Genomic DNA, 15,220 nt, shown 5'->3' with positions numbered 1-15,220 from the left:
ACTCAGTTGTTTCTGACTCTTTGTGACCCCGTGGACTGCAGTACTCTATGCTTCCCTGTCTATCACCAATTCTCGGAGCTTGCTCAAACTCATGTCCATCAAGTTGGTGATGCCATCCAACCATCTCATCCTCTGTCATCCCCTTCTCCTGCCACATTCAATATTTCCAGCATCAGGGTCTTTTACAAAGAGTCAGTTCTTCACATCAGGTGGCCAAAGTATTGAAGTTTCAATTTCAGCATCAGTCCATCCAATGAATAGTAAGGACTGGTTTCCTTTTGGATCCACTGGTCTGATCTCCTTGCAGACCAAGTGACTCTCATGAGTCTTCTCCAACACCACAGTTCAAAAGCATAAATTCTTCATGCTCAGTTTTCTTTATGGTCCAATTCTCACATCCATACATGACTACTGGAAAAACCATACCTTGACTAAACAGACCTTTGTCAGCAAAGTAATGCCTCAGCTTTTCAATATGCCGTCTAGGTTGGTCATAGCTTTTCTTCCAAGGAGCAAGTGTCTTTTTAGATTTTGGAGTCCAAGAAAATTAAGTCTCTCATTGTTTCAATTATTTTCCCATCTATTTGCCATGAAGTGATAGGACTAGATGCCATGATCTTAGTTTTTTTTAATGTTGAGCTTTAAACATACTTTTTCACTCTCCTCTTTCATTGAGTCTCTTTAGTTCCTCTTTACCTTTTGCTATAAGGGTGGTGTCATCTGTACATCTGTGGTTATTGATATTTCTCCCAGAAATCTTGATTCCAGCTTGTACTTCATCCAGCCTGACATTTCACATGATGTATTCTGCATATAAGTTAAATAAGCAAGATGACAATATTCAGCCTTGACGTACTCCTTTCCTGATTTGGAACTATTCTGTTGTTCCATGTCCAGTTCCAACTGTTCCTTCTTGACCTACACACAAGTTTCTCAGGAGGCAGGTAAGATGGTCTGGTATTCCCAACTCTTTAAGAATTTTCCATATAGTCAGAGAGTTTAGCACAGTCAGTGAAGCAGAAGTAGATGTTTTAAAGGAACTGTCTTGCCTTTTCTATGATTCACGTTGTGTTGGCAATTTGATCTCTGGCTCCTCTGCCTTTTCTAAATCCAGCTTGAACATCTGGAAGTTCATGGTTCACGTACTGTTGAAGCCTGGCTTGGAGAATTTTGAGCATTATTTTGCAGGTGTGTGAGATGAGTTCAATTGTGCAGTAGTCTGAACATTCTTTGACATTGCCTTTCTTTGGGATTGGAATGAAAACTGACCTTTTCTGGTCCTGTGGCCTCTGCTGAGTTTTCCAAATTTGCTGGCATATTGAGTGCAGCATTTTCACAGCCTCATCTTTTAGGATTTGAAACAGTTCAGCTGGAATCCCATCACCTCCACTGGGTTTGATCAGAGTGATGTTTCCTAAGTCATACTTGACCTCACATTCCAGGATGTCTGGCTCTAGACAAGTGATCACCGTGATGATTATCCAAGTCGTTAAGATCTTTTCTGTATAGTTCTTCTGTGTATTCTTGCCACCTCTTCTTAATATCTTCTGCTTCTATTAGGTCCATACCACTTCTGTCTTTTATTGTGCCCATCTTTACATGAAATATTCCCTTTTTATCTCTACTTTTCATGAATATATCTCTAGTCTTTCCCATCCTATTGTTTTCCTCTATTTCTTTTCAATGATCACTTTGGAAGGCTTTCTTATCTCTCCTTGCTGTTCTTTGGAACTCTGCATTCAAATGGGTATATCTATCCTTTCCTCCTTTGTCTTTAGCTTCTCTTCTTTTCTCGGCTATTTGTAAGCCCTCCTCAGACAACCATTTTGCCTTTTTGCATTTCTTTTACTTGGGAATGTTCATAATCACTGCCTCCTGTACAATGTTACGAACCTCCATCCATAGTTCTTCAGGCACGCTATCAGATCTAACCCCTTGAATCTACTTCTCATTTCCACTGTATAATCGTAAGGGATCTGATTTAGGTCATACATGAATGGTCTAGTGGTTTTCTCTACTTTCTTCAATTTAAGCCTGAATTTGGCAATAAGGAGTTCATGATCTGAGCTACAGTCAGAGCCCCATTTCGTTTTTGCTAACTGTGTAGAGCTTCTCCATCTTTGGCTGCAAAGAATATAACCAATCTGATTTAAGTATTGACCATGTGGTGATGTCTGTGTGTAGTCACTCTTTGTTGTTGGAAGAGGGTGTTTACTATGACCAGTTTTCTTGGCAAAATTCTGTTAGCTTTTGCCTTGCTTCATTTTGTACTCCAAGGCCAAACTTGCCTGTTACTTCAGGTATTTCTTGACTTCTTACTTTTGCATTCCAGTCCCCTATGATGAAAAGGACATCCTTTTTGCATGTTAGTTCTAGAACGTCTTATAGGTCTTCATAGAGCTGTTCAAATTCAGCTCTTTGGTATTAGTGATTGTGGCACAGACTTGGATTACTGTGATACTGAATGCTTTGCCTTGGAACATAGATCATTTGTCATTTTTGAGATTACACCCAAATATTCCCTTAGAAGTTTTATAATATTAGAACTGTACCTCACACCTAGTACCACGAGGAATCTTGATCTCAGAGTTTTGTGTTCAGGGAACGCAAAGGGATGGAATGTCTAGAGCAGTTTTGTGCAGTAGAATTTTTTGTGAAGATGAAAATTTTAGAACGCTGTGCTGTGCAATATAGTAGTCACTGGTCACGTGTGACTTTTAAGTACTTGAAATATGACTAGTTTGACTGAAAACTGAAATTCTATTTAATTTTATGTAGTCTAAATTTAAATAGCTCTATGGGCTACTGGTTACATATTGGACAACATCTCTCTAGACAAACTACGTGGGGTCACATCTCTGTGGTCCACCATCATATTCTTAAGCAGTAAAGTTTCTGGAGAGAGCCAAGAACCTTGCATTTTTTGTTGTTGCTGATACACAGCAATAGCTGACATGTATTCGGTACCTCATATAAGCCAGGCACTCTGCTAAGCTTCTTTGAGAACTTTATACAAATATTTTTTCAAAGATGCCTCACATCTAACTTAATAATACAGGACATATCTTAGAAGTCCAGAATGTAGTGGTAGACAGTGAAAGACTCCGGCCCATAATAATGTATGAGTTGAATAGCCTCAATTCAACAGTATAATCTGCTAACAGCATATACATGTATACTATCATTACTTTGTTTTTTATAAACTTTATAGAGGTATGACTGGTTCCATTTTTCTATCTGTAAACTGGGGTGAACAGCTGTGCTCACCACATAGTACTATGAGGATTAAATTCAATATGTGTAATATACTTAGAACACTTCCCAGGAAATAGTGTTTAATATATAGTCAACATTATAATAATTATTAACATTAACATGACTGCTATAGAATGTTTCTCTACCTAGGACATTTCACCATGTGACAGAAACCATCTGTTCCAATTAACTCTGGAGTACACTCAAGCACCACTGGATCCCTCAAACTCCAGAGCAGAAGACTATAAGGTCTACCTGCCACTATCTTGTCAGTATCCTCAACTCTCCAGATTCAAGAATTCCTATTTGTTAATTCCTAAGATTACCTTTTCTTGGGCTCCAAAGTCACTGTGGACAGTGAATGAAGCCACAAATTAATAATGCACTTGCTCATTGAAAGAAAAGCTATGACAAACTTAAAAAGCATATTAAAAAGCAAAGACATCACTTTGCTGACAAAGGTCTGTATAGTCAAGTTATGGTTTTTCTAATAGTCATGTACAGATGTGACAGTTGGACCATAATGAAGGCTGAGCACCAAAGAATTAATGCTTTTGAACTACAGTGCTGGAGAAGGCTCTTGGGAGTGCCTTGGACAACAAGAAAATCAAACCAGTCAATCCTAATCAACTCTGAATATTCATTGGAAGGACTGTGCTGAAGCAGAAACTTCAATACTTTGGCCACCTTATGTGAAGAACCAACTCAATGGAAAAGACCCTGAAGCTGGGCAAGATTGAAGGAGTAAGAAGGGGATGACAGAGGATGAGATGGTTGGATGACATCACTGACGCAATGGACATGAGTTTCAGTAGGTTCCGGGAGTTGGTGATGGATAGGGAAGCCTGGTGTGCTGCAGTCCATGGGGTCACAAACATTCAGACATGACTGAGCAACTTAACTGAACTGATAGGCTTCAAGGTTGTTTATTTTTTTAAAAGAAGAATCCATCAGACTGTATATTTGGCTGTTGTTCTTGAATCACTAAGGTGTGTCCGACTCTGCAACCCCATGGACTATAGCCCACCAGGCTCCTTTGCCCATGGGATTTACCAGGCAAGAATACTCGAGTAGGTTGCCATTTCCTTATCCAGGGCATCCTCCCAACCCTGGGACTGAAGCTGTGTCTCCTGCATTGGCAGGTGGATTCTTTACCACTGAGCCACCTGAGAAGCCATTGGATTATTTTGCTGTACCTCAAAAAATAAACTTCATAAACTTTTCAGAAAGAAAAAAATAACAAGGAGGTCACTGTTCTACTACAAACAGGCAGTTTTAACTTTAGTTTACATAAAGACAATAAGTATAAATGATCATTAATTACGTTTTACTTTTTACTCAAATATCTGGTTTCTATTCTATAGTGCAAGGGGTCACAAAAGAGTCAGACATGCCTTAGCAACTAAACAACAACTTGTTTATGCTACATGTCTGCTGCCTAAATAGATACAGTGTTGCTATTGAAACAGATGTTTATGTGCTTATTTTTGTATGAAATATTGTTTTCTCTCTAGGAATAATTAATTTTCATCATTGTTCTTTCATACATATATTGTTTTCTCAGTTTCTTCTTCAATCTCAAAACTTTTACATAAAAGAGGAAAATAAAAGGCACAAAGAGGTTTGATGTCAAAGCAAAGTACCTGACTGAAAAATGTTCAAGTGCATTCTATATCTGTTATCTTAAAATAAAACTTCAAAGAAAATGATGAAAGATTTTCAAGCTCCTGACTCTGTATATATATATAAAAAAATTAAATGATGAAAAGCCATAAAGATGAATAGGTCTTTCTAATTGCACATGTGGTTGCCTATTGGACTCATTCTAGCTTTTCATTTATTTCTGGCTTTTCTTTTGGTGGAAGGAGATTATCCTTCTTTAATAGAGGAGCATTCTGAATGATCTTAGTACGACACTTAACCATACTACATAAAAGGGTTTATTTAATCGAGGGCTACGATTTTGTGATACCATTTCTGACCCACGATACAAGAACTGACTTTTAATGCATAAAGATATCTGGTTACCATGACTATAATTACCATAATTTTACACCTATTAATTTTGTCTGTAGAATTAATTTCCATAACTTATGACTTGAAACAAAAACATCAGCCTTGTTCCATAGTTTCCAAGAGCAGAATTATGATAAACCTCATAAATGCCAAATGGTATTATTATTTTTTCCTTTTTGTTCTCTCTGAATTCTCCAAACTGGTTCCCTCTTATTAAAATTCAAACAGCTGTGAAATGGCCAGGCGATTTGAAGATGAAAGTAAATGTGAAGTGACCTTCATCCATGCTGAACAAATAGAATATTATAAACATACTTTCCAGTTGAAGTTACACAAAGCAAATTAAGAAATACCTAGGGCTATAATTTACTATAAAAATGTTTCTTAAATTTCTGACAGTTTCATTTAACTGACTAATTAAATTTGCTTGTAGGCATTTTAGAGATGGAGTCTAATAACCACACTGTCATTTGGGAAGAAAATGAAAATTACTTTTTTGTGTGTGAGATACATTTGTAATGGTCCAGGTCTCATACTAAACATTTGACAAATATATGTAAGTACTTATGCCTAGCTGTATTAGATAATAATGCCAATTCTATTAAAAGATGATTAAAAGAAAATTTCGCATGTAATAGCTTGGAACTGTAAATTTGTGTTTTCTAAAGGACCTGCCAAGGAAAGAAGTTAAAACATATTTTTACAATAAGAACAATATGCACTTAATGTATATTTAGTTTACTCACTTCATGAGAAATTAGCATGAGAGGATAACCCATTTTATTATTCCCCATGTTTGATGGGGTGCTACTTCTTCCCCTCAATGATCTGGATAAATCCCATCCCCACGAGACTGCATTTCTAGATGCCAGTCAGACACTGTTGTGGAGAACTTGGAATTCAGTTTCCTAGTATATAAGCTTATATGCTCAGAGAGCTAATAGATTTTTTAATTTTCTTCTATAGAAAACCCCAAATACAAACTCTTTTTTGAGGCATGGTGTAAGACGGTAAGGGAAAACATTCAAATAGAGTTTTGCAACCAGTGTCTTCAGGTGAATCTTAGAATAAAATACCCTACAATCTTCTATAATTATACCCCCAAATTGTAGATAACAGTCAAAACACTAATTTTCTCTTTTCATTCTTTTTAGAAACAATCCAGGATCTTGGCATGTAAAATATAAAACACTTGATGACGTTTAATAATTATCTCCTTTCATTATGTGTTATTCACAGAATTGTGTTATTCATTTCATGAAAATGACATTTAAGAGAAAAAAGTGAAAGCTACAATTATATAATTATTTTGCCAAAGCTCTGTGAAAAGCAGACTATCTCAGGGTTTAAAATTTCACTGAATCTATGTGCAAAATTATTCACATTTATTTCAGTTCGTCTCTTACCTCCTATTAACCTGTGAACTCTCTCAAGCTGTGAAGTAGTATCTGCTCATGGTGGAATATCCTTCAGCCACTTCCCTGGTGGTTCATACGGCAAAGAATCTGCCTGCAATGCAGGAGATCCAGGTTCAGTTCCTGGGTTGGGAAGATTCCTTGAAGAAGGAAATGGCTACCCATTCCAGTATTCTTGCCTGGAGAATGCCATGGACAAAGGAGCTTGGCAGGCTACAGTCCATGGGGTCGCAAAGAGTCAGACATGACTGAGCAACTAACACTTTCAAAACTAGTATAGTACAAGACATACAGAAGTCATTCAGTATGCATTTGCTGAATTGAACTAATTGAAATGTTTTAAAATGAAAATAAACTAATAGGGTATGGCATTCAGGGAAGGGGAAAGTTAAAAAAGATTAAATCTCTGTGGCGTTTATTATTCTTGCGCCTCTAGTGATTTCATGGTTTTTTAGCCCCCTAATTAAAAAAAAAAAAAAAGAATCAATGCTCAAATTTGTAGCCAAGGTGAGAAAATACTAGGCAAACTTGATACTAATTTTGGTATTAATTAGAGAAACCTAGGAGGATTTCTACACTTCAAATTTCTCTCGCTGCATGGAAAATTTAAGTCAACACCGCTGGAGTCCCTTCTATTAATACCATCCCAACTTCATTTTTAATAAGGAACCAAATCATAACCTTAGCCTATAATTTCAGACTACACTCTAAGTTAAACTTTACAGAGACAATTTCGTCCATTTTGGCCATAATCCCAATAACAAAGTCAACTGATCAAAGACAGAAACCTGCAGTCATACAGTTTAGGTTTATTTTGCCTTTGCAGTGACTGAGAGCATGTACCAGAGGAATCATGGGAATCTCAGCACCAGGGAGTTTGAAGAGGCATTTGGTTTGAAGAGGTTTGGCTTATTCTGGGTGATTTTAAGGCAAATGTAGGGAAGCAGGTGTCAACTTAGATTGAGTGACATTAGGAAGTGAAGACAGTGTGCTTCTTGGTTATCTCAGTAATTTTTTGTCTAAGAAGCTTGAAAATTGAAGAAGTATAGTTGCCAAGGGTAGAGAAATAATAACCACTGAAACTTAGCCAGAAGAAGGAGACTTACTAGTGCTATTACAAGTTTTGGTTGCTTAGGGTACGTGTCCCTGTCTTGTTCCATGACGGTTACAGAGTGACTTTTTTGAGTGCTGTTTATACTCCATAAATATCAGTTAGAAAAAACATCCTTATTGAGAACTCCTAGCTGCCAGTTTCTAAGGTCAGTCAGTCAGTTCAGTCGCTCAGTCATTGTCCGATTCTTTGCTACCCCATGGACTGCAGCACTCCAGGCTTCCCTGTCCATCACCAACTCGTGGAGCTTGCTCAAACTCATGTCCATCGAATCAGTGATGCCATCCAACCACCTCATCCTCTGTTGTCCACTTTTCCTCCTGCCTTCAATCTTGCTCAGTATCAGGGTCTTTTCCAATGAGTTAGTTCTTCGCATCAGGTGGCCTAAACATTGGAGTTTCAGCTTCAACATCAGTCCTCCCAATGAATATTCAGAACCGATTTCCTTTAGGATTGACAGGTTTGATCTCCTTGTAGTCCAACAGACTCTCAAGAGTCTTCTCCAACACCACAGTTCAAAAGCATCAATTCTTCAGTGCTCAGCTTTCTTTACACTTCTAAGGTAATTTTCTCCTTTCTTATGAAACATTCTAATTACTTATAACTACTACTTTTTAAAAATTATTTAAAACTATTACTTTATAAAACTGTAAAGGTGATCACTTTTTATGGAAGAATGGGGTTTTTTAAATCCCTGCTCCATCTTTCTGCTTCTTACCCACCACATCATTTTCATAATTTCCTTTATATTAAAATAACTGCAATTGTTACAGGTGTAGAAACAATCTATGATAAGCCTATTTTCCTTCATGTCAAATATTATTAGCTTCATAATTTGAAAATAATTAAGACAAAATAAAGTGATTTACCTATATTCAATAGGAGGCATAAAAGGAAAGTGAATAGGAAAAACTACACGAATAAATTTAAAATTTTTTATCAAAAAAAAAAAAAAAGACAACAACAAGAACTAGATCAGTCATGAGTTTGTGACTGCTTCATCTAACATAAACCTACTCATTATGAAGGCAAGCTAATTCTTTCTAACTCAGATCGTTCAGTTCAGTTGGTCAGGAAAACCCCTAGAGACAGAAAAAAAAAAAGATCTAAGATCCTGTTTTTCTGGCATAAGCAAAAGACATAATGCTTGGTAACAGAAGTCTAGGGTTCAAACTGAAAATCTCCTATTCATCTTGGGAATTTCTCTTTCTGGTAGGATTTCATAAATACTTATCATACTACAGTTCAATCTAGATGTAATAATTACTTATGTACTGCACTGTATAACTCTTGGTACAATAAATCCCTTATCTTATGTAAAAGTAGGTTGAGGTAGTTGTTTTTATTTTCAAGAACTCAAAATATAGGAAATTAACTGGTACCAATCAGAAAAAAGAAGGGTTGCTCATCTCAAACTTGCCTCATTGAGAACAGGCACTCTTATTCATCAGCCAGTGCTAAAAAATGGTGAACCAAGCACAACTTAAATACCTGAGGATGTGAAAGGGAACTAGGCACTTTTGACCAAAGGATCCTGAATCACATTTGCAGTGCACTGTGTGTTCCTTCAAGGCACACTGTTAAGATGTGTGCTCTCAAAGGAAGTAGAGATGGGGATGTGATGGAGAATATGTGTGGGTCCAATATTACTGGAAGCAACTAACTATAAATGACATGTTTCCATGAATATCAACTTCTCTGATTCAAGATATACTCACACACTGATTTCAATCCCAGAAATAATAAAAATTTCTAAGAGAAATAGAGAGCTTCAACAATATCGAGTAGGAAACTAATTATTTAGGGCACTTTTCTATCTTTGATAGTGGTGTTCACCTGGCATTTTTCTTTGTATTTCTCATCATTCCACTAACGTAGAATATAAAACTTTTTTATCCTTCTGATCAAGAATTCTATTTTACCAGAAAGCAAGCTCAAGAATGGGCTATGGAAGCTTACATTCAGGATCAGTCCTACCAATGAATATTCAGGGTTGATTTTCTTTACGATTGACTGATTTGATCTCCTAGATGTCCAAGGGACTCTCAAGAGTCTTCTCCAACAACACAGTTTAAAAGATTCAATTCTTTAGAATTCAACTTTCTTTATGGTCCAACTCACATCCATACATGACTGTGAAAAAAACCATAGCTTTGACTAGATGGACATTTGTCAGCAAAGCAATGTCTCTGCTTTTTAATATGATGTCTAGGTTTGTCACAGTTTTTCTTTCAAGGAGCAAGCATCTTTTAATTTCATGTCTGCAGTCACCATCTGGAGATATTTTGGAGCCCAAGAAAATTAAGTCTGTCACTATTTCCATTGTTTCTCCATCTATTTGCCATGAAGTGATGCAACCATATGCTATGATCTTAGTGTTTTGAATGTTGGGTTTTAAGTCAACTTTTTCCACTATCCTCTTTCAATATACAAATTAAGATTTTAGGAAGCCCTGGACCTAACAATCATAATAGTGGGTATATTAATTAAGACTTGTTTTAGTGATGAGTTATAGAAACTCACACTAAGAAGGGGAAGCAAAAAGGAATGTAGTGCTTCACGTGAATAGAATGTCTGGAGATTAATCTTGAAGAACAGCTGGGTCTAAGGACTCAGATAATATTCAACCTTGGTTTCTCTGTAGATCTTTATCCACTTTTTTCTGCTTCTAATTTTCTCTGTTTCATCTTTAACCTTGGTTAGGTTCACTACACACTGAAGTCCTATAGTCACCAGTTACCCAAGAGTCTCTTCGTTTCAGTTAACCAAAGTATTGGATGCTCTTGGTGCTCTGCCAATAGTCCCTTGGCACTTGTAGTTCCTATGCATGCTAGTGGCTTCTTATCCCAAGCATCTGTAGTCTCTCTACCTGGGGGCCTTCTGTGGCTGCTGGAGCAAGGGCAACCTGGAAGTGTGGAGCAGTTAACAGCCCTGGAGCAACCCTTAACTTCAAGGTTTGTTCCATACCATTGCCAAGAAGTTCTCAATGGGATTGAGCTTCCATTTCCCAAAGCAATCACCTGCTCATTCATACTCCCTCAAATGATTCCTTTTCCTTTCATGATCATTCCCTGTGCTCCACCAGTGTTTCTTTGGATAGCCTCTCAAATAAATTAATTTCTTTTAAATCTATGCCTCAGGGTAAGTTCTTGTAGAAACCCAACACAAGCAGCCTCAAAAGACAAATTTTCTTCTGTTATATATACTAGAGAAAGATGTTAAGTCTGGGGTACTTTGAGGATTGGGTCTAAGTCATACGACCACACTTTTGCTAAGGAAAGAACCAATGTGTGTGTTTGTTTGTTACATAAATGAATGTGTCTCTTATCCAAAAAATAATACATACAGGACAAGGAAAATATAGTATTTTCACAAGTGTTTGGCACATCTCATGACTGAAAAATAATTGTATGAACAGAGTATAAGAAATATCTATTTCTGGCCTACCGGGGACATCAACCAAATTATTAACTAACTACTCACAATCTCCATAACTGTTTAGAATAACATTCCAAAGTAAAATAGCCTAGTATCAATTATAACCTATTTTAGTTATTAATTTGATACATGAATCCTGATATTCAATTACATTCCTATTGTAACATAAATATTAAAAATCATCATGTATAATATTATAAATTCCTATAGGCTATGGGAAATATATTTTTATTATTGTTTTAAAAATATGTGAGATTCGATGAAAATCAGAAATAAGAGAAAGGATACTGGTAAACAAGATGTACAGATTCTGATAGATTTGTGGAAAAGCTACACTTAACTAACTTTTTTAACATCTACTCTAGTGGAAAACACTACCAGTGTGTTACAAGTATTGTTGCCCTTGATGGAAATACAAAAACACTAGAATTTTTTTTCTTGTTTTTTTTTTTGCTTTTGAAGTCTGAGTCAAACAGTACACTCTGAAACTTGTTTCCATTGAAAAGGCACTAAATCCTGGTGTGTGATCCATCTGTCAGACGCAGGAGTAGAAGGATAGAATTACCAGAATCAATTCTCACTGAAAATTTTACTTTCGATTGGAGGGGGCAGAGAGTCATATAAGTATTCTAAGATGTGTATGTATCAGAAAGAATCTACTCAGTATTGAAATCAAGCCTACAACAGAAAATAGCCATAAGTGAATAATAATGACTAGTGGGGACTTTCCTGGTGATGCAGTGGATAGGAATCCATCTGCCAATACAGGGGATATGGGTTCGATCCATGGTCCAGAAATCCTACATGCCACAGAGAAACTAAGCCCACGTGCCACAAGTACTGAGCCCGTGCTCTGGAGCCCAGGAACCACAACCACTGAAACCCTCATGTCTAGAGTCCATGCTTCACGATAAGAGAAGCCACTGCAGTGAGAAACACAGGCACCACTAGAAAGTAGCCCCCACTCTCCACCAGTAAAGAAAGCCATGCACAGCAACAAAGACCCAGCACAGCCAAATAATAATAATGGCTATCATTCAAAGCAGAAAATTTATCCTTAGTATATCAATACATTTGCTGGCTAATAAAGCAATGGGAAGCCACAGTCATTGGATATCACTGGGAGAAGCTCAGTATATTCAAGTTCGTCTCTGAAAGCTTGATAACTATTTTGTTAAAGAATCCTTGTGATGATACAGTCAGTGCAATTCATACTCAGCACTAGGATAATGAATTCGCTCCTCTGACACTAATTGTCCTATCTGGAAAGAATCCCGGCTCCCAAGGGTAGCCATATGAGGAAGTTCTGGAACAAAATTTTGCACTGTGTGCTTCTCATCTACAATGTCATGGCATCCCAGGCACAGGTTACTGAACAGAGTACAGATTTAACAGAGTAGAAGAGCTATCATTATTTTACTTATAATACAAAACAACATAAAAAAACTCCCAAGTTTTAGAAGAAACATTATAATCCTTTTGGACACCACGGTGTGAGTAGCACTTTTCTGAGTGAATACTATTAAAGGGGAAGTGAATGATCATCTTATACATATGAAAAGAAAGTGGAAATTATGCAAAAGGCAATCAGATTTACCTTTCTTATTTGAATTTCTTTGTTTATACCTATTGTTTTCACAGCCCTCAGTAGGGAAGGGAAGATTCCCTTAGGAAGATTCCCTAGAGAAGGAAATGGCAACCCACCCCACTATTCTTGCCTAGAAAATTCCACAGATGAAGGAGTCTGATGGGCTACAGACTATGGGGTCACAGAGTCAGACACAACTGAAGTGACTTAGCACGCACAGTACACCCTTGCTCTTTCCGTTTCTGTCACATTCTATGTCTTACTGTCACTTGGGGTAAGAGATGCTGTTTATGATCAACTTGACAGTTTAGGGACACTGAAGATATCAAAAGTTGGGAATATGTTACGCTTGAAGAAGGATTAAAAACAAAACAAATGTTTCCATTATTTCCCCACAGACCTTCAGGAATAGGATCAGATGGGTTCCCAGGACAGATGTGATCAAGAGGTAATTTTGAGGAATTTCAAGTTCTTTGGTGACTTTCCAAATATTTTCTAGGTTACTACTTGAGGAGATATTTATATAAAGACTAATAGAGAAAATGAGAGGAACAAGCCAAAGAATGAGGGGAAAAAAGAATGACAGCTGCATGAAGAAGCACACTCCTCTTTACTCCTCTAAAAGACTGAGAAGAGCGAAGGCATAATGCTCTGTATGACTGAAAGTGCCCTAAAATAAAATATTCAAGGTGTGACCTTTAGCAAGTAATATCACCAGACTGACCAGTGTTTAAAATCTGAGAGTTAAATAAGGAGGTCTTCAATGTTCCTTTCAGCCTTAATCTCTGTTAATTCCTTTTCTTTTGTAGGCTACAGGGAATCTAAAATAAAATGAACATATTTCATGAAGTATCTGAGTCAAATAAGCCATTTTGCAAGAAATGTTCTTGATGCTGTATACCTTCTGAAGAAATGAAGAGTATCTTCACTTTGCTTTAGAGTGGTTTTACAGGGAGTTGATGCAGATATGCAGCCACGAAATTAAAAGACACTTGCTCCTTGGAAGGAAAGTTATGACCAACCTAGATAGCATATTAAAAAGCAGAGACATTACTTTGCCAACAAATGTCTGTCTAGTCAAGGCTATGGTTTTTCCAGTGGTTGTGTATGGATGTGAGAGTTGAACTATAAAGAAATCTGAGCACCGAAGAATTGATGCTTTTGAACTGTGGTGTTGGAGAAGACTCTTGAGAGTCCCTTGGACTGCAAGGAGATCCAACCAGTCCATCCTAAAGGAGATCAGTCCTGGGTGTTCATTGGTAGGACTGATGTTGAAGCTGAAACTCCAATACTTTGGCCACCTGATGTGAAGTGCTGACTCATTTGAAAAGACCCTGATGCTGGGAGAGATTGAGGGCAGGAGGAGAAGGGGATGACAGAGGATGAGATGGTTGAATGGCATCACCAACACAATGGAGTTTGGGTAAACTCCTGGAGTTGGTGATGGACAGGGAGACATGGCGTGCTGTAGTCTGTGGGGTCGCAAAGAGTCAGACACAACTGAGTGATTGAACTGAACTGAACTGATGCAGATATGATCAAACATCACACCACCATGCAGTGTGCCTTCTAGCCTCCCTTCCAACAATGCTGAACTTCAGAAATAGCTAGAAAAGGAAAGCGTTTTCCTTGTGTTCAAGGTAGTAAAACTGAAGCTCAGAATATCAGGAATTTTTTTTTTTTTGAGGTTTGGCATTGATTTGAAATGTAGCCTAAAATAAATTAGTCATTGGTTTATGTCAGTGATTTATTCACATGCAAACTTCAAAGTTAGTACTTATCTGCTTCTGTCTTTGGCAGATGTACAAAGGAGATTGGAAAGACATTCTGTGAAAGGCCTTGAGCTGCAGCAAGGCAGAGGAACACAAACATAAGGCTGTTTGTAATCATCATTATGCTGCTGTTTATTTTTGCTGAGTGACTCCATTTGACTCATAAACTCAGCATTCTAGCAGTAAAAGCAAATGTACTTTCTCCCTGGAAATTCACTTCATGTGTTTTACAGAAGGCAAGATTGCCCACTGGATAAAATTTCAGAAGGTGCAATTTCACATGAGTTCTCATGGTTTTTAGCTGAAGAAGCTATTTAAAGTTTTGATTTCTAATTTTTTTTTTATCTATGACATTCAAATTTTATTTCAATTAAATCTTAAAGCAGTATCAAGCATACTTTTATCTGCAAGTTTCAGATTTGAAGATAAATGGGAGAAAGAAAAATAATGATCAGCAGAAAATTGTGTATCATCAACAATCAGAGAGAGAATGAAAAAAAAATTTTTTCTAAATTGCATCATAAAATACTTATGAATAAACTTGACCAAGGAAGTGAAAGACTTATATACTGAGAACTATGAATCATTAATAAAGAAAACTGAAAATTATTCAAAGAAATGGAAC

This window comes from Moschus berezovskii, chromosome 7, assembly GCF_049115385.1.
Source record: "Moschus berezovskii isolate FMDL1 chromosome 7, NW_MosBer_1.0, whole genome shotgun sequence".
NCBI lineage: Eukaryota > Metazoa > Chordata > Mammalia > Artiodactyla > Moschidae > Moschus > Moschus berezovskii.
This window is presented reverse-complemented; position numbering follows the sequence as displayed.